Source organism: Balaenoptera physalus (genome assembly GCF_965194825.1).
Source record: "Balaenoptera physalus genome assembly, chromosome: 13".
Taxonomy (NCBI): domain Eukaryota; kingdom Metazoa; phylum Chordata; class Mammalia; order Artiodactyla; family Balaenopteridae; genus Balaenoptera; species Balaenoptera physalus.
This window is the reverse complement of record NC_138892.1, coordinates 88,617,998-88,638,520: the sequence shown is the minus strand read 5'-3', so window position 1 is coordinate 88,638,520 and position 20,523 is coordinate 88,617,998. Positions and strand designations below refer to the sequence as shown.

Genomic DNA, 20,523 nt, shown 5'->3' with positions numbered 1-20,523 from the left:
AAGCTAATAAGGTAAAGGCTGGGGAACAGATACCTCCAAAATGAATAATCACTAAATGTGTTCAATGCTAAAGTCCATGATTTGTAACTGTCAGTTGCCCACAATGACCAGTGTCAACCTTCCCACCTCCTCACTTCATACCTAGGCCCTTGGTCTCCATGAAGCATTAATCCTTACCTTTTCTGTCTCTGCTTTGCCAGCAACACAAATGCTCAGTACCCATAATTACAAAACCACATGAATCCTGAATTAGTTTGGAGTAGAGTGAGGACATAGTCAACTTCACTATAAAGGAGCTTTGTTCTTGAGAAAGGACCATGCTTAGCAATCCATGTATTCCTTTATTCTTTCCTTCCAAAAGTATTATAATGCCTCAAGGAACTAATAATCTAATGATACATAGTAGGATCTCAAGAATTGTGCATTAAATGAATAAATACAGAATGAACAAATGTGCTGGGGATTAAAATGGCTATAATTCTGTAATGAACCAACCATATAAATTTGCCAAAAAGATATAAACCCTTCTCCTGATTATCAGTTGATATGGAGGGCTGAGAAATGTACAGAGGTCTTAAAATTTGATCTTGCTGTTAAACTAAAAAGAGTCAATACAAAAAAAAAAAAAAAATCCACAACCTGACTAATGTTAGGTATTAGTAAGATTTAATAAAATCCTGAGCTTTCAGATGGCATGAAGTAGAAATCAATCAATTATGGAAGTGAAAATATTCTAAATAGCTTCTGATGAAGACATGATGAAAAAGATGAAATAGCCACACATAAAAGTGATCAATAAGTGTTTTCTAGAAGAATGAATCCCTGTAAAATCATTTTTAGAAGTATAGAGATAGAAATACTAAGAAAAAGAATGAACAAAAAAGTGTGAAAACTAGAATTGATGTTGTTTGTACATAAATAGAATAAGCAGCAAAATTTCAGAGGGTAGATAATCTAGAGAAACATTTTCTAAGGTTTATCAAAAGAGCAGAGTAGAAAAACTGTGGTACATTTCTGCAGAAATTAGTTAACACATTACTGAAATAAAACCACCTCTGGTATAAAATGTACCAGTGGTTAAAAGTTCACAGCTACCCTTAAAAATGTTTTAAGACACACAGAAAGGAAAATATTACTCTTATTTGCAACTAAGCAATGAGGGAAAAGGTGAAGAGTAAGTAATTATCCAAAATGGCACAGAGTTGAATCAACAACAAGATGAACATAGGTGGTCAGAGATTCCATTTAACCTTTCACCTAAAAGTTGCCATCTTCCTGAGAGAACTAATTCTATCAGTGGCTCGATTCTGATTCAGAAGGAAAAGAGTCACTTCCTGAGTCATAGCGTCACCCTGGTTTTCCTTTCGGTTCTCCGTTCCAAGCCTACCAAATCCCAACCCATTTTAATTTGTCTAAAGGTGGCCTGGCCAGCACCAGAATTTAATGCTTCCATAAATGAACTCTGATTGACATGAACGATGACTCACTCTCAGAAAAACTTGTATTGCTGCCATTTGGTCAGTTTAGGGTTTGTTTTTAAAATGAACGCCAGTTGAGGTTGAGCAGAAGCCAGGGTGTGTTTTTATTTTATGTCTCAAATAAAAATAAAAAGCTGGGTATGAATAATCAAAGTGGCAGGCGCCTCCCTGGATACTTCTAAACCTTCCAAAAGCAGTCCCGAGCCTCAGCAAAATGTAATATAGTCAAAACAACCATCAACAGCATTAGTACCAAGAGTTTGCTCCAGAAAAATAAAATAACTCAGATTCCCTTGTAGTCCCAAACTCCAGTGCCTTTCAACAATATATAATCCTTAAAATATCCTTTTTGGAGCGTGGTAGTCCTAGAAAGAGTATTCCTGGAAATTAAAAGAATATCGGGTAAAAGAAAGATACATATTATTATTTACTATAACTCTTAAAACAAGCAGAGATTCTTCTAATTAGTCCTATATACTTTATCGCTCCCTATTACATAGTAGGAGACATATGGTCAACTCCTTGTTATTCTGCGACTGATCGTCAGTTTTACGGATTACGCATACTCTTCACTTCCCTCTGTACAGCTTACATTTTCTCTGGATCGTTCACAATACTTACACAATCAGGAAAGAAAGAGAGAGGGGGTGAGGTGGAGAGAAGGTAGTTAAAAGCAAGAAGGGGAAACTAAAAGTGAGAATAAATAAGCAATGGATCAATTCTTGAAAAAACTTTTATGAGGATAAGAAAAGGGAAATTAGCAGGTTAAATGGGGCTTCTATAAAATTTGTGGAGTTTTGTCAACAATGTTTCCAAAAAAAAGAATTAGAGAAGAGAGGCAAGTATACGACAGGATAGTGGGAAATACTGATGATATTGTTACAAGAATTTGGAACACTGAATCAAAAGAAATCTGGAACTTTTTATTCTAATACGGAATAAAGAGCAACATAATGAGTTTTAGGGAAAAAATCTACTCCTAGATCATGATGTATGTGGAAGTAATGAACCCTACAGTTATACATCAGATGATAAATAAAAAGATATTTCAGAAAACTTGCGATGGAAAAGAACTTTCACTTGTGTATGCTCTGAGTCAAGTTAAATGGCCACTGCCCAGCTGCAAAATGCTATTGCTGATTTTCTCATGCCGTCAGCAAAACAACTCTTATAGTATCTTTATTTCAAGAAAGGCCAAAGCCTTTTATATACATTAGCACCTTAGCCCCCTGTTTATTTCTGAGATAGATAGGTATTGCTATCACACTATAAACACAAGGCAAAAAGATGCAAAGGGACTGGTCTAGGGGGCCCTGGGAGTGCCTTGAACTAGTCTAGCGAGGCATACCTTGTCCTCTCACCCAGAGTTAGAGCCTCAAGAATAGGAATCTATTTCAATATAGCCCCAGGCAGTTAGCACAGCCCTAGAAACTTAGTAGGAATTTTTTTTTTTTTTTTTTAGTTGAAAATTGAGCTCAGCGATTTAGAAAGATCTCTGGGACCAGGTCGCTGCCACAATCAGAAAACAATGCTTAGAATCATCAAGTGGACCCCAGCTTTAGGGGCTTCGAAACAATAGACAAATCATCCTAAAGAAGGGAACTGACTGGAGAAATTTCTGTTAGCACTTTGACAGTGATTTTTGAGGTGTTTTTAATTGTGTTGTTTTAAATCAGAGCATGGAAACCCAAGTCATGCTTTCTGTTCAGAGGTCCTGCCTTAGAAGTAGATGTATTGTGTTTCCTCCGCATCTCAAGTTCATGGCCTCACACACCAAATTGAAGTTTCATCATTACCCTGGCTTTCCTGGTAGAGTAAAAGACATAGCTCTTCTGTATGTAAAGTTAAAAGCTTAATAATTTCATGGCAACTACGTGATTAAAACAGAATTTTGCACAATTTTAAAGCTACAGCATTATAAAAATTATTGTAAGCAGAACAGACCTTAGCTTTACAAGTGGAGATCCAATACGGGAAAGGATCTCCTGAGCTGAGCTAGTCGTGATTACACTGTGACAGATGAGTATATCTGCATAAGGAAAATCCCCTAGTTAGGGACCACAGCAGGATCCCATCCATCACATTACATGTTAGCTCACAGAACTAAAACTCTTGAAGCATTTTTGGCAGCAGGGAGAACTTTTAGCATCCTAATGCTTTTACAAGGCTGGATTTTTCTTTTCTCCCCCATGTGCTTCAAGATTTCATAACATGAGAAACATAGGAGCAAAAGTTAAAATGCTTTAATGGTCCCCATAGGCTATTTAAATAAACACTGTGATTGCAATTTAGACAATCTGGAGTCCATTCAATATTAAATCCCCACCCTAAGCTACAGCTACTACACAAATAGGGAATTCATGGTATACTCCACATGGCCATTTACTACTGCAAAGATTGCCTCTTGACAATCATAGGGAGGAGTCAGCCAGGCCTAACATTACACCAGTTAAATCTGTCAACAACTGGAGAGAAAGCTCTGCTGAACAAACACACTGATCCCTCTCACACAGCCTGTCTTTGTCCTGACTTTGCTACAACTCCACTAATCTCATACTATCTTCAGCAGTGCAAGCAGAAACTTCTGCAACCAGCTGTAACAAAAGATGCCTTTCTTTATTTTCACACACTGTATGTATATATTTGTGCTGTCCCTTCCGCTCCTTCCCCCGCCATTTCCACCCCTTCCTACGGACCCAATCCTAAATAAAGCTCGATTGGAATAAATCATAAGCTATTCCTCATCTCAGACAAATATGTGAAGAAAGAGGCAACAGGACTGATCAGGTCCTTTTGACCAGGCCCTCATACAAACAATACTCCATAATGTACAGTTTTGGCTGCACCAGGGAAAACAGTAGATTCGAGAATTAGGCAGGCAATAAATCTCCTAAAATATGGTGTGCCAAATTGAAACAATTGGGTGGTGAAATACATAGACCCACTGAGTGTTCCTCCAACTGCTTTCAGACATCAGGGGCTTCAAGGAATCATGGTGCCCTTTTTCATTTTTATGTACTGTTGAAAAAAAAATATTGTATGGGAGTAACATTTTAGCTATGGCATCAGAAAAATATTATTATTAATTGAGATTTTTTTCTAGTTATAAAATATAATATAGTATTTAGGTTTAGGAAAGAAAAAAACATTCTTTTAGGCATAATTTACATTCAGTAAAATGAAAAGTCTTAACTGTACAGCTCAAAGAATTTTTACCTATGTATTTATCTTTGTAATAACATTCAGATTGAGAGAGAGCATATTTCTGTCGCCCCAGATGGTCTATTCACACCCCTTCCCAGGCAATTCTCCACCACAGGTAATTAATCCATAGATTAATTTCGTCTAGAACAAAACCAGACTAGTTTTGCCTAATCACCACAGGTTAGTTTTGCCTAAAACAAACATCTTTGAGTCTTATATGCTAAATATTATGTTGCGAATTTTCTGTGCATTATCTCATTTTAAACTCACTTAATCCTAAGTACAAGAGGAGACAGGTATTTCTGTACCAAGTTTTCAAAAGAAAGGATAAGTAACTTGCTCAACATAAAACTGCATCTGAAATTCTAAATCCATTACACTCAAGTGATGTTATACTATATTTATATTGTATAGAGCATTAAATATGCCCTGCAATTAATGGTTTAAAAATTAAATGCATCACATAAGACAGTGTTAATATCAATCCCATTCTGTTTGGCAGGTACTGGGCTAAATGACTGACTTTATTGCCTCATTTAATCCTCTCATCAACCCTGTAAGGCAGCTATTGCTATCTCCATTTTGCAGACAGCTCAAGAAGGTGCGAAGATTTGTCCACATTTAAATAATAACTGGATTCAAATCTTGTACTTTCTGACTCAGAGTGCTAAGTTCACAGTAAGTGCTCAATAAATATATGTTGAATCACTGAATTAAAAGAGGAATAAAAATGCTTGAGCAAGAGTAGACTATGAAAATGCTAAGCAAATTTGTTCATCACTTTCATGATAGCATTTACAGGAAAACAAATTACAGAACTTGAAAGTTAGATGGAATCTTGGACATTACTTAGTCTCTTCCCCTTATTTTAGAGATGAATGAACTGAAACACAAGTGACCTGTTCAAGGGCCCAGCATCAGATAATGTTGAACCTTGGACTGAAATTCAGGTTCTGGATTCCCATTGACGTGTTAGCTTTGTTCTATTTCTTCAGTTCTGAATCAAGCAAAATGCATGGGTTGTAAATAAGTTTGCAGTTGAATCTGATAAGTTTATCAACATTTCAAATATCTGTGACAACTATTCTGTCATGTGTTAAGAGAAGAAAGGGGAAAAAGAAGAAATATAGAGCAAGGTTACCTTCCTTGAGATGCTTAGGTATTTCATTTTTGAGATAAGAATTAACCTTACGAGACAGTGAATATTATAAAAATGTGTGTTCCTGAAGGAAAAACAGAATGCCATACAAAAGATGTGCGTGATAAAGTATATCATTAAGTACACTCAACTACCACAATTTATGGAACAGGTAATACCTACAGTGAAAGTCAGAAACGGATGAGATCAGTGTTGGCAGCCAATATCAAGAAACTTGAGACCTGCCATTGCAGGCTCACAGATCTGAAAAGAAAAATCATCCAATGCTAACTCTTCATTTTATACAGGAGGAAGTGTGCACAGGGAGATGAGAGTCTTTCCCATGGCCACAAAGCTCCCCGGTAGCAGCAGTGTGGCCATAGCCGCTCACTCCCAGTCCAGGATTCTGTCCCTTAGCACTGTTTTACCAACTTTTCCATGAGACATTGACAGAGAAAACCTACTCCTCACCTGAAAAAGTAAAATACTCGATTAAAACATTAATATTAATAAAGTAGCTTACATGTTTTAAAAGATACCCATACAAATATTACTTAGCAGGGACTTCCGTGGTGGTGCAGTGGTTAAGAATCCAGCTGCCAATGCAGGGGACACGGATTTGAGCCCTGGTCCGAGAAGATCCCACATGCTGTGGAGCACATGTGCCACGTGCACATACGACTACTGAGCCTGCACTCTAGAGCCCACGAGCCACAACACCTGAGCCTGCGTGCCACAACTACTGAAGCCCGTGTGACTAGAGCCCGTGCTCCGCAGCAAGAGAAGCCACCGCAATGAGAAGCCCGCGCACCACAACAAGCAGTAGCCCCCACTCGCCACAACAAGAGAAAGCCCGCGCACCACAACGAAGACCCAACGCAGCCAAAAACAAAGAAATTAATTAATTAAAAAAAAATATTACTTAGCGGTATAATGATCAAATTGCTTCTATTTTGAATGTATTGCCAAACTGGACTTTGGCATTTGGAACACATTAATTTCTAAAAGATGACTTAAAAGAAACAAGCATAGATAAGTCACAGAGAATGTTGGGGTATAAAATACATCTTCCAACTCATTCACTATACTAAAATATATAGCTCAAAAATGGAAAATACATTTTTTAAATGATTTTTCTCTGACATCTTATAATGGAATATACTTTTCTTCTCCATTTGAAACTGTCAGTGGTACACAAGTGATTTCATCCTGTGAACCCATGAGGAATGCAACCACATGCAAGCCTTCCAGCTGTTGTTCATCCACAATTGTAATATTTATTCCGGAAGAAGCAAACAACAGATGCATTTGGAGAATGTGAGTTCACCTGGTTCCTATAGCATATGAGCTCAAATTCAATTTGCTAGTGAATAAACATCTTGTAAAAGAACCACCACCACCAGCAAAAAGAAAAAAGAGCAGCAACAACAACAACAAAACCCCACCAGGTTCTGCTAATTTACATTTTAGACTCCATGGAAAATCCTGATTTTTATTTTTATCTTCCATACCTCTCCCATATATACTGTAACTAACAAGTAACTTTTGGGGGTACTTCTGTGGGAACATGTTTTTTCTATCCATTTCAACACCTTATCTGGCTACCTTCTATAAAAATGGCCTCTTCATTTTCTGTGACAATAACTTACAGTCGCTTTAAAGACGACATGAAATGTGTTTTCAGCTCTCTTTCCTGATTTACAGCCATTTTCAATAAAACTGCCAACCAAGCATGAGAATCTATGAAAACACTTCAGGGTCCCTGAAGGACCATCTATCATTTTCAAATGAACATCTGTATTGGCAAACAGAATATTTCAATAGTGATTCAAATTTAGATGTTTTACCTAGCAAGTGCTCCAATTACACACTTCTGATATCTTCTTAAAAGAAAAAAAATATACCCAATGAATTTAAGCAATTGTACAAAATCATGCCGAAAGACTAGACAATAATTATTGATGTATGTATTGCTTTTCTACTTTACTTTTGCTCCCAGCTTTTTGCTATTTGATAGGCAATGTACCAAAAAAATAAACTTGAACACAGAAGAAAAGTGAAACTTTTTTCAGATAACTTCTTGATAAATTTCTAATGAAATCTTAGTGGTCTAATGAGTTATCTTTTTGGGATAATCTATATATTTCTTTTTTTTCCTTATTAGTCCCTTTTAACATGACTCTTAAAGAGTGAGCCAATTAAAATGATGCTAGCATGGAGACTTAAGAAATATCTTGTCTTTTAAAAGCTACCTTAAGTCTTAAATCCGTGAGATTTAAAGTAAATTTTGTTCACTGGAAGCTAAACACTACTTACCATAAAGATACTGAATATCTGTTAACTTGCACTCAAAATATTTCTATCTTTGTTTCTATCAAAGTTCAATGTCGACAAATATAGAATAAGTTAAATGGAACTACACTGCCTCCACTTTTTTTTCCAAATTCACTTTTTACTTGTAAATTCATAGATATTTACAAATAAGACTATACGTGTGTTTGATCTATCATCAGGACACACACATAAATCAAAAGAATTTATTTCCTCTTCTCCCAATACTTTAGTAATGTTCGTGATTTTTAAATCCTGCGTCACCACTAGACTGTAGATGATACCAAATTGCACAGATCGAATCAAACCTGTATACTCAGATTCTAACTCTATAGAAAGACAGTGAATGATCTCACAATCCTAAATCTGGAACAAAAAAAAGAAGCTACCACCTGCACCTGGATAGCTACCAGCAATGATTATAAAAACTAACAACATTAAATACAGTTAAACATTGCTGTACATTTTAGTACCTATTTGATTAACGACAAGCATAGTGACAGACAGTTGCAATATGGAATCTAATGTTTATACTCAAACAGCACATCAGTCCCTGAGCCCAAATTTACCTTACTCCCACACAAACCTGGTGTTGTACTCAGTGTTTATTTTTGTAAATTACCAAGTAAAGCTCAATATTCAATTTAAGAAGTCTTACTTGTTTTCACATGAACAAAATTTGCACGTGTAAAAGAAGATCCCAAAGCCTGTCAAACCACACTTTCAAATTTGCTTTCAGTATTTATCTGAAACATTTATCACACCTCTCTCAAAAGTTCTGTGCCCTACTCAGAAATCTTAACCATGACTACAGTATGACCTGAGAAATTTGGTCTCTGCTCTTTGGATTGCATTGTTGTTTACCCTCCACACATAAATTTGCTACCTTCCTACTGATAGATAGACCATTAACTTCATTGATAATCACTGGCATTTAGAACCATGTCCTGCAAGTTCTCCCAATTTTATACCATGTAAGACTTAAATGGAAAATCAAGAATATACATGTCAGGGACTTCCCTGGTGGTCCAGTGGTTAAGAATCTGTCTTGCAATGCAGGGGACGCCAGTTCGATCCCTGGAGAGGGAACTAAGATCCCACATGCTGCGGGGCAACTAAGTCTGCGTGCCGCAACTACTGAGCCTGCGTGCCACAAGTAGAGAGAAGCCCATGCACTGCAAAGAAGAGCCCACTCACCACAAGGAAAGATCCTGTGTGCCGCAACTAAGACCCGATGCAGCCAAAATAAAAATAAAATAAATATTTAAATTTTTTTTAAAAAAACAAAAAAGAATATCGTATCAAACTCTTCTTTTGAGAGACAAGTGTGTCAGCTAAAATTCCTATTTTTCACATCAGAGGGCTACAATCTGAGTCGACTGTACTGTAGAAAGAAAGAAAAAGGTATTTAGTTTTGTAAGTGGTCACCGTAAAACTGCAGACAGATATTTGGGGGATGGAGCCATAATCCAAAGCTGCCCACCTGAATGTGAGAAACTTATTATTATTTTATTTAAGAAAATTACACTTTAAAAGACGTGGGTGAACTACAATTTTTTTTTAAAAGGGGTTGAAATAAACAAACTCAAAGTTTGAGTGTTCCTCAGTTGGAATCAAACAGAAAGTAATCATAGAATCTCATGGCTTCAGTTTTGTTTGTTTGTTTGATTTTTGCTAAATTGTTTAATTCATGATAATTTTTCAAAGAAGCCAAAGAGGCCAAAGTAAAATTACACTAATGGGCAATGAGATACAAAGGAAACACTCAGAATGCACAAATGCCCACTGGAGAGTAGGAAATGGAGACAGCTGATAATTCGATGCGGAATAAAGGGAGTGAGGAAACTGGGGAGGAAGACTGCAGGAGACGGAAAACAAACTGGTCGTAACTTTATCCCCATTGGTTTAACTTAAATCCAGCTTGTAGAACGAGGGAGTGTTTGGGGTTCTGCTTTTATCTTATGTTTTTGGATTTTCTTCTTCTTTAGCCTTTCTCCAACATGTGTGGCATCTAGCATCTGGGTTTGGGTGGCTTATTATTATCTTTCTAAACATATAGTTTGATATTCCTTTAATTAAAATGGTGACCATCACCTAAAACAACTTTTCTGGAGAGGGACCTTGTAAACCCACAAAACCCAGGCAGGGGTTTGTTGAACCTGCAGGCAGTTTTGTTTAAGTGAGCATTAAAGACTTGGCAAGCCCTCTGTGCTCTCATTTTCTTATTCTCTATTATCTACCCACTTAATAATTTCAGAAACCTTAATCAGACTCTGACCAAAAAATTCCACAGAGTGCTTGGGATAGAATGATAATACCATCTGTTTTCATTCGTATGTGAGTTCTTTCCAGCTGTACAATCCAGCATTCTGGATTGCTTACTTTATAATGATCCTGACATTATAGGTGATTTAAAGGAAACTCTTGTGTGCCACTCTCCTCTTGCAAACATGCAGAATCTTTTCAATTTGAAAAAGTCTGGAGTATTTTCATATTCATGTTGATTACATTTGAATTCTATAGATAAACAGGACCAATCCCAATACTAAAAAAGATCCAAAGCCATTTTCTGCTTTTTTTGGTAATGGCTGGTAAGATCAAAAGCTCTTCTAAAAGAGTTTATTTGGCAGGAGATTTCTAATTCTCTTTAAGTCTAGATGGCAATTTTAAAAACAAAGTATCTAAACCATCCCTAAAAATAGAAACAACTGACTTACTGAGAACCTTCTATCCTCTACTATATTCTGTAAGAATTCAATTACAATATCATTATTCAAGTATAATGCATAAAGAAATGGTGATACAGTTTCCTTCTAGTCATGGTAACAACTGAGAATTCAGAGCAAAGGTCAAATGCTTTTAAACTCTTTGACACAGGAAAAATTAGCCAATGATATGGAAAAATACACTCCAAATAATTCATTTTTGCAGATTTTAACAATCAATATGGAGCACCATATGATAGATATGGCTCCAACAATCTGTATCAATCATGAAGATTGGCAGTGGCAAACTACACAGACCAAGTTTTGTCATGCTACCCCAGTCGATTTTACAGACTATGTGTAACCAAGACTTACTCTGGTGCTTTCCCCCGACACACCACACAATCCCTTCCAAGATCTGCTTCCAACACATTCAAGGGCTTTTCTGAACCAAACCTGACTGAAAACCTTTGGAGACTGGCACACAATTCTTATGATACTCCATGTTTTCCTTCCAAAGGCTGCATCTTTAATACATTATATTGGGTTTTTCCCATCACACATTTAATGTGTGAAATTTCTAAACTCTTCCCCTTCACTTATCTAAATTGAACTTTGGCAGCCAACAGTTAACTGTTGGAGAGTTGCTTAAAAACGATCAAACCCTTTCTAGATCTGATTGCGAGAAGTATCAGTGCCAAGATAGAAATTTCAATCTTCATCATACACAAAATCAATATGTATGCTTCGCTCTGGAAAGAAAGCCACCTTGAAAATAATTAATAAAACATCAAAGCCGCATACAACTTCAAAAATCCACATGAGACTGAAACATTTGAAGCAATTAAAAGAAATTACTAATTTATTTAAGGTGGTACTTCTCTTTGAAAGGTACTTTCATATATATATATATATGTATATATATATATATATATATATATATATATATATATATATATACACACATATATATATACTGAAATCTCACTTTTGGCTTCAAAATGGCAATTTAAAATCTTAACAACATACCCATAGCAATTATGAATGTTACATTAAATACATAAGCTTTGAAAAACCTTAAGAATAATTTATTTTCATTGAAACACAATGCATAGACATATTATTAGAATTTGGAAAAAGGCATAGATTTTTTAATTTACAATATGTACATAGGTGACATGACTTCCCTAAAAGACATGGCAACAAAATAAATCTCATTTATCAGTTGCATTTCACTGTACTACAGAGTTAGCGTTCATTTATTTATTCTTAGATATATATGTTGTGCTTGGTGGTGGATATTAAAACAAAACAGATTAGAAAAAAGAAGATGACTAAGAAGCACACTAGTTATGGAAGAGGGGAGAGACAGAGGGAGAATCACAAATCAGAGAGGTGCCTGAGAAAAGGAAAGCTTCACAGAAGAGATGATGTTTGTTTTGGCTTTTAAAGATGAGCCATAGTTTTTGAAGGCTGTAAATGGAAGGACACACATCCTGAACCACCATAAGCAACTGCATAAAGAGGAGGATGGAAAGCTGTGTTGGGGTTAGATAGATAAGGGTCTTGTTTACCCGGCTTAGGTGTTTAGACTTTATCCAGTAGGCAATTGAAAGTCATTAGAGGTTTTCAATCAGGAAGATGACATACCAGATTTGCATTTTTCAAACCATGTCTGGCATCATCAGTGAGATAAATGGATCTGAAACAAGAGACAGGAGGCGAGGAGTCCACTCAGGAGAGTTCTGTGATACACTGACAGATGGTGAGACCCTCAAGTAAGGTAGAAGAAGCATTGACGCCTGAGAGCAATTTTCTTTGTGTTCTCCATAAAGTCCTAACATTATACATCCAATGTATTGATTTCAAGGAACTACAAGGCTTTTAAAAACTTTATTTAGCCTTTCTAGAATATATATTTTTGCAGAGCACCTTTTCAGGCATTTCTTAATCAAACCTCTCAACCTCCTTAGCAATGAAAGGATGACAAGTTTTACTCTCAGTGTAGAAGTTTATTTAATAAAAATATTGTTACTATGACTTATCACCTCTGCATCAATGTTTTGAGAGCATCAGCTGACCTACTTCTCTGTTTGTCATTAATCTTTTATAGCTGATGATAAAGCAAAAACTACAACTGTGTCAGTTGCAAACTGTCTCCCTTCCCCATTAGTTTTGCTCTATTCAAAGTCACCTCATGAAGTCAGCCAAATGATGAAAAGACATGGCATTCATTTGAAATTGGAGAAAAAGTAGAAAGCGTAGAAATGCTCTACATGGAATTAAAGACAAAGAAGCTGCATAAGAATTTATTTAGTCAATATTTTCACATTGAAGATGAAGAAACCTTGAGCCAGTGAGATTAAGCGATTTGCTGAAAGGGTTTTCTAACAAGGCTGCAGGAACCATGTAACTATTAACCCACATTTCTGAAGCTGTTTATTTTATAAATAACAAAGTTATTAATGAAATTTTGGGGAAAAAAAGTTATTTTCCGAGGACTGACAAAACTGCATGACATGAAAATAAAAAATATTATATTTTTACATATTTCCTAAATTAAGAAAGGTGTTTGTTTTATTTATATTTTTTATTAAATGAGAAGGACAGCCATTTAGTATTTATCCACAAAGTTGCATTAATGATATCCTAATCCTGCAATGGCACCGGAAGACAAATGCCTAGTTTGAAACTATTGATTAAAATGATTGTTTCCTTAGTTCCAATATATAAATTGTTAAGGAGATCAGCCAGTCCTTTGGGATATGTTCATTGATGATTAAGATCTTACAGCATGATTAAACTGGTCAACTCCTCCTTTTGAGATAAACTATTTTTTAATACTTTTTTTTTCTAACTATAGCCTATAGCTGGTTTGTATTTTGATAAATGATGAAACAACTATAATGCATTAGTATCTAAGTCGACCTGTGAGTTTTAAAACAGCATAATTATTCAATAATAGATCTAAAAGTGACTGGTAGATAGAATTTATGTTTTGTACACATTTACTACTGCTTTATTTATTCAGAATATAAGTAATGCAAGGCTCACAGATCAAACCTCAAAACAATGACATATTGTTTAAATCCAGGAATAAATGTGTACTACTGTTACTTCCTATTATTCTAAAAATTTTAGCAAAATTTTCATCAAGTCACTTAGGGGGCAAATCCATGAGTGTAAAATAAAAATATTCTTCTTCAAGGACAAAAAAGCTAAAGGAAACTTTAAAAACTGAAAAAAATGCCTCTGTGTATTTTAGTCAGAAATTGTATGAATAACTACATGACACCAAGATATAAAGATCTTTTGGAAAAATATTTAGTATAGATTAACTATCTCTAGAATTGCAATGTTAAGAATATAGAGGAGCTCAAAGAATAAATTTTTTAATCCAAATTTGATATTAACTAACTACAACAATGTTATCTCCATAATATTTCTTAAATTCTTCCATATTGCTAGAAAGTAACATCACACTTTTGATCTTTAAAAAGATCAAAATAAAATTGGGTTTAATTGGTATTAATTTTTGTATGTATTAGTGCAGCCACATATAATTTTTATATATATTTGAAACTGTTATTGCTAATACTAGTTTCTATCGTCTGTCTGTATACTTCACCTAGGACTATGGACTATGTGTTGAAACTTCCAGTGTTTGAAGATCTGCTTCTTTGCCCTTTGAACTGTAAGTCACTTTTGTTCCAAAATATTGTTTGCTGCATTCTGATTGATCTGTGTGCTTTTGCATCTTCCCCAGGATTCCAGAGCTATGCCACATTGCTTAAACCATGCAGAGTGAGCACAAATATTTGATAAGCAAAGCTGATTTTTTGAAGTCTTTGCAGGGGAAGAAATGGCATTGTATCTAATATATGATTTTAATACTTCTCATTGCAATGGTTAAATTAAAAAATAAATAAATAAATAAGATTCCCAAGGAAGCAAAAAAAAAAAAAAAAATGTTTAAGGGCAATTCTATGTACTTGTATAGATATAAATTAGGATTACCTTAGCCTGGTCTCTGTAATCATTAGCAGTAATATGCTTATTAACTTGTTGGTTTAATACATATGCCATCAAAGTAAAACCCAATGATGGAACCAAGCAAAATCACAAAATGATCGTTTTCTCTCTTTACCCTAAGCTGAGCAAGGAACCTTTCCAAACAGTGTGAACTCATTGGCTTCCCCATAACTCTACAGAGTTGCCATATAACTGGGAATCGGAGAGGTGAGGTCATTTCATCACTCCTCGCAAAAAAATGCAAAACGTCTGCTAAAATCTGACTTCATTTGATTTACTCCCCAAGACTGTTTTTTATTAAATATGTTTGACTGCTATCTCTAATTAAATGTAGAATTAATTTTGGCAAACTAACCACAGATGCAGTTTATGTTCAATTTTATCAGACAGATTTATTTATAAGCTGTCAACTTCTTGAAAGACTTCATTTTGGAGCAGTTTTAAATTGCTAACAGTAGCTGTAAATGGAGCTACTGTTCTCTGGAACACTAAAGGAAAAGTATGCTATAAATGTCCATTCCATCTGTGAAGAATCATAAAACAATCACATTCCTTTATTTTTTTTTCCTCCTTAGGACCTTTATTAAATTAGTTCAACTCAATTAAAAATAACTTCAAAAACATTTCAGAGCCTTTTGTTTCATGGAATACTTGGAACTCTCTGCACGGAACGTCACCCTTTTAACTAATCCCTTTTAGTAAATGGAGGAGAATAGTGGTATTGTGACTTCAGACAGTGCTTTCAAGGGTCTCTACTGTACCGAATTGAGGTCACTGCAAGACAATGCTCAACACCCAATAGCCATTCAAACATTCTTCACAACTCTATCAAACGTGTCTTTCTTTCTCTCACCCGCTTTCTCTCATGGCAAACTCAGAGGACAATGGAAAAGCCTCCAGCACCATTTATGGTCACCATATTTGCACATGACAAAGTCTATTCTTCCTGGTTTGCCAACTCCCTGTAAAAAGAATGAACCCTGGGATAGATTTTCCCACCATTACTGTTATTCAAACTTATTTTGTATTTAATTTTTTTTGTTGCTGTTGTTAGAGGGCTGGTACATGGCATTTGAGAAGCGAACTTACTATATTCGTGCATGGGTAACAAAGCAGAGACTAAATGCGGAATTAAATGTCACATTATAGCCAGCATATGCATGATGGAGTGCACAATTTAGTACAAAACAGAGACAGATGATGAAATTGGAATTATTATACCTTGTCTTATTGTCTAGCATTAATAGTACTATAAAACCTACTGTTTGCCCATGAAGTGGCAGACCTGTGCCCCACAAGCACTATTTAGTTTTGCTTGGGAGTTTTTATGGGTTGCAGCCACAAACAAACAAAATCAATTGCTGTAAATTTTTCTCACCAGGGCTGCTCCTTTTTGAAAGGAAAAAAAAATGTATCCGGAGCATCCTCCTCCAAACAAACAAAAAGAACACATATTTGCAAGCTATACAGTAAAGTTGTTACGATGAAGATTTTGATTTTAATTAAGAATGGGATTTGTAGGACAATTAGTGAGATGTAATATTCTTTGCAAGAAATAGTGCCCTTATTGGAAATACCATCTAAAATGAAATGGGGACATTTGGAGCTGCCCAGAGACTTATTTATATGGGTTTCTACAGTTAATGAGAAGAAAAAAATACAAGGAAAATGAAGATAGCTCACCTGAAATGCAGGAATACAAATACTGTTCGCCTTTTTTTTTTTTCCCCCTTAATTTTTCTTTTTAATTTAAGTCATAGATATCTGTGTTGTTGAGTTTTCAATCAGGTAAATCCTCTTATCATTAATACACTCTATAAGTTATTTTTTCAGTTATTCTAAACCACTGATTATTAGGAGTATACCTCTCCTTACTTGATGATTTTACAAAGATTATATATATATATGTAATTTTATATAGTTATAAAATGATAATAATGACAACAGACTTTCCAGTTATTTTGGATATCCTTGGCTGCCCTAATACTAAAAAAGAGGTTTTTTTCTCATATTATAGAACAGAATTTGTATAATTACTTACATGTTAGAATGAACATTGCCTTCACAGTATATACATTTTCATGTGTTAGGAAAACTAAAAATGCATTTACTAATCAAACGCCTGATAATTTCTCAAGTCTATTCAATTAACTTTATAATAAAATTCACATTTTTCCTTTCTATACACTATAAGATTAAGCATTACAAAGTGTATTAAGGGGCTTCCTTCCTATAGCAGATGGAAAAAAATATTAATAGTGACTATGTCATCAGATATCTTGCTGTGAATTATAAAGACCAAATATGTATAATCATAGGTATGTGGTTTAAAACATGTACTGTGCACCAAAATTCTGCAACTTCTATTCTATGGTATTTATTAATCATATGCTATCTGCACTGTACCAAGCGATGGTAAAGTACAATACGCACTGAAGATGTCTTCATGCAGTTTATAATCTGCTGGAAAGACCTACAACTAAACCAGTATAATCATTCACATTGTGTGAAGTGCGATAGACACACAAATAGGTATAAAATTTCTTTCATTTCACAAGTTGAAAGTGCAAGTTCTCCAGAACTATGGCAGGCAAGCTGAGTTAATTTATGGCGGTTATTGAGTTCCCATCTGAAAAGCATCACGGTAAATGTATCAGGATTAAGAATAGGGTTGAAACATAGAATTTACCCTGGGGAAGGAGCAGAGGAGGAACAAGAAGGGACAAAACATGAACACAAAAGGAAACAGAAACACGTGGATCATAACGAGGAATATTTAGTGGCCCAGTAGTCTCTACAGAGGCTATTTATATGGGATTAGGGCAAGACGGTCTGGAAACCTAGATTGGGGCCACAGCATAGTCAGTGGTTTTTATGTGCTACCCTTAAGACAGCTGATTGGTGCTGGAAGAGACAAGGAGCCAGGAAAAGAATTCCAAGGCCACTTCAGGATTTCAACAGAGAAGGGATGAGGGTATGGTGTCCCTGCTGTGCCAAAGGAAAGGAGAAGATGCGTTAAAGAGAGAAAAAAAATCTGTGTGCTTTGGAAGCCAGATATGGTGGCTGAGGGGGGAAGGGAGTTAACGTGATTTTGAAGGTTTTACACCAAGCTGGCTGTATCTATATGGTTGAACGGTGTCATATTGCCATCCTAATACATCTAAGTGATATTTGAATAGAGAGGGTAGAGAGAAAAGAGAGGTCCAAGAAGAAAAACGGGGTTTGTGTCCAGATTCACACAGCAGAAGGGTGGAGTCAGTAAAATGGTTACTGAAAGGGTCTCCCCACAGAGATAGGATTCACACTTAATTTACTTTGTATCACTGAAAACAGGGGAGAGTGCCTGTTTGTGTTTTTCTCCAGTGTTAGTTTCAAAATAGAATAGATTTCATATTTTGTGTATCTCGCCAAGACCTAAGATTCCTAATTCATTGTTTTGCTCTTTCACTGTCCTTTAATTTAAAACCCTAAATGTGACATTTTTAAAATAAAATTTCAGCTTAAAAATATTCTTCTATACATTTAATGTCAGAAAAAAATGATGAAAGTAAAATATAAATATGATACACTCTACCAATCCACACATCCATCCGTCCACCCTACCTGTTACAATAACTGTAGTTATTATCAATGATCGTCATTAATTTAAAAAATGGTCCTCCTCATAAAGTTTCTAATCATGTTCTTCCTCCTATTTTATTCTATAAATCCAGTGTAAATTCACAAGGCATGTACTGTCCTTTAATAGCTGTCCTATCATGGATAGCCCTACCCCATCACCATGCATTCTACCTTAATTATTATAAATGCTAAATCTTAACAATGAGTATCTTTCTCCTGATTGATAAGTTCTATGTAATATCAATGAGGATAAATGGAGTTTAATATAAGCACTTGGATATTTGCCTTATTCACTTTCTAACTACCTTGTGGAGGCAGTGTTGTTAACATCACATTTTCATAACAGTTATGTGGAAAACAGGCTGAGTTCAAAATCACCAAAGACCATCTGAAAAAAGAGGGTATGTGTTTTTATTTAGGATAATAATAATGACAGCTAACATACAGAGCCAGCACTATCCTACCTGGGACCTTTGTTCGAAATGAAAGGACACCTCCTACTAACTGATCCTGTCCACAAGCAAGAGCACAGCCAACAAGAGGTCCAATGGGTGAATTTCAGCCCCATTTACCCCTGTTCATCTCCTTGACTGGGCACCTTTGGGCTATATAAAAAGTACATAATTGAGTGTGGATTCCGGCTGACTGTATGCCAGGAACTCTATTCTGTTTCCCTATACACTATCTCCATTAATTCTTACAACAGCTCTATGATTTAGGTCAAACTTGTGCCCATTTTACAGAGGTAAACTAACTTGCCTAAGGTCACAGCTAGTCAGTGGAAGCATCTAAGTTGGCAGATAGGCATTCTGACTTCAGAGCCCTTATTCTTATCCACAATGAACTCTTGCAAGTATCATTATGTTAAACCAGGATTTTGTTTCATATTTTTATATAATTATATTTTGTTAATTATTTGGCTATAACATAAATATGTGTTAGTGGTCATGGGCTGAATAAGTTCCACAAAAACACTATAGTCTACTGTTTCCTTATGCAACTAACTCCTAATAAATGGATGGGAGGTGTATCTAGAAAGATATTTCACGAATGGTTTCAAATTTGTCATATTTGAAAGAAGAGTTTCATTTTGAAAAAAGAAAAACCGCCTTGTTATTACCAGAAAAGAAAAACTACTATTAATTTGTAAATGGACAAAGAAATCACTCTGAAAATATCCCTCCCTCTGACATCCTGTTCAAAATAAAAGCTTTAAGTCAGCACACTTAAATTAGTAAAAAAAAAAAAAAAATTCCCAAAGGTAGTATAAACACTGTTAAGTTGTCCACACAGACAAGCAAGCACAGGCTCAAAAAAAAGTATCTGAATTACACTAAAAATATTTTACTTGGTAGTAAAATACTTTTTAAAGTATTTCTCAACTCAAACTCGTTTTGCCAAATCAAAAGTTTTCTTTTGGGTGGTTAAGAAAGCCAACAGTATTCAAAATGATTTTAAAACCATTTTACCTATTACTGTCTATATTTCCAAAGGAAGCATTGGCAAACACAATTTGGCTGTTAAGGGAGAGAAAACACTGAACAATTTTTTTTTTCATTGTCAAAATAAACCCTTAATTAAGAAACTCCTGGTTGGAAATAGTTTAAAATCTCTGAAGTATTGGGTAAAATCAGTATATACTGCAGGCTACACAGACTCTTAGAATGTTTTTCCCGTAAGAAATGATTCAAGAAACAACTGATGGTGCAGTGCTAAATTCCTATAGGAGAAATGCCACAAGAATAGAAAACCTATCTGCTTGTTTTTACAGTAATCTTAAAGTATAGACTTTGGATTACAGAACTTAGCAAACAAGTAGAAGAGGAAGAGGAGGAGAAGGAGGAGGAGGAGGGAGAAGAGGAGGAGAAGGGGGAGGAAGAGGGGAAGGAGAGGGAGGGGGAGGAGGGGGAGAAGGAGGAGAGGAGAGGGAGGAGGAGAGGGAGGAAGAGACAGAGAAGGAGGGGAGGAGGAGAGGGAGGAGGGGGAGGAGGGGGAGGAGGGAGAGGAGGAGGGG

General features: G+C 35.5%; 1 protein-coding gene and 1 long non-coding RNA gene across 6 annotated transcripts in view; one reads left to right on the top strand and one right to left on the bottom strand.

Annotated features, from left to right (window-relative positions):
• Positions 1 to 20,523, bottom strand: part of SOX5 (SRY-box transcription factor 5) — a 990,465-nt gene that overhangs the window by 503,045 nt on the left and 466,897 nt on the right. The window lies entirely within an intron of this gene.
• Positions 1 to 20,523, top strand: part of LOC309640715 — a 93,541-nt gene that overhangs the window by 52,299 nt on the left and 20,719 nt on the right. For 4 of the 5 annotated variants that reach the window (XR_014252346.1, XR_014252348.1, XR_014252349.1 and 1 more), the window contains exon 1: positions 374 to 14,550. This is a non-coding gene — a long non-coding RNA (uncharacterized lncRNA). Of the gene's footprint in view, positions 1 to 373; positions 14,551 to 20,523 lie in introns of those variants that run through there. The other variant, XR_014252347.1, reaches the window with a different exon arrangement.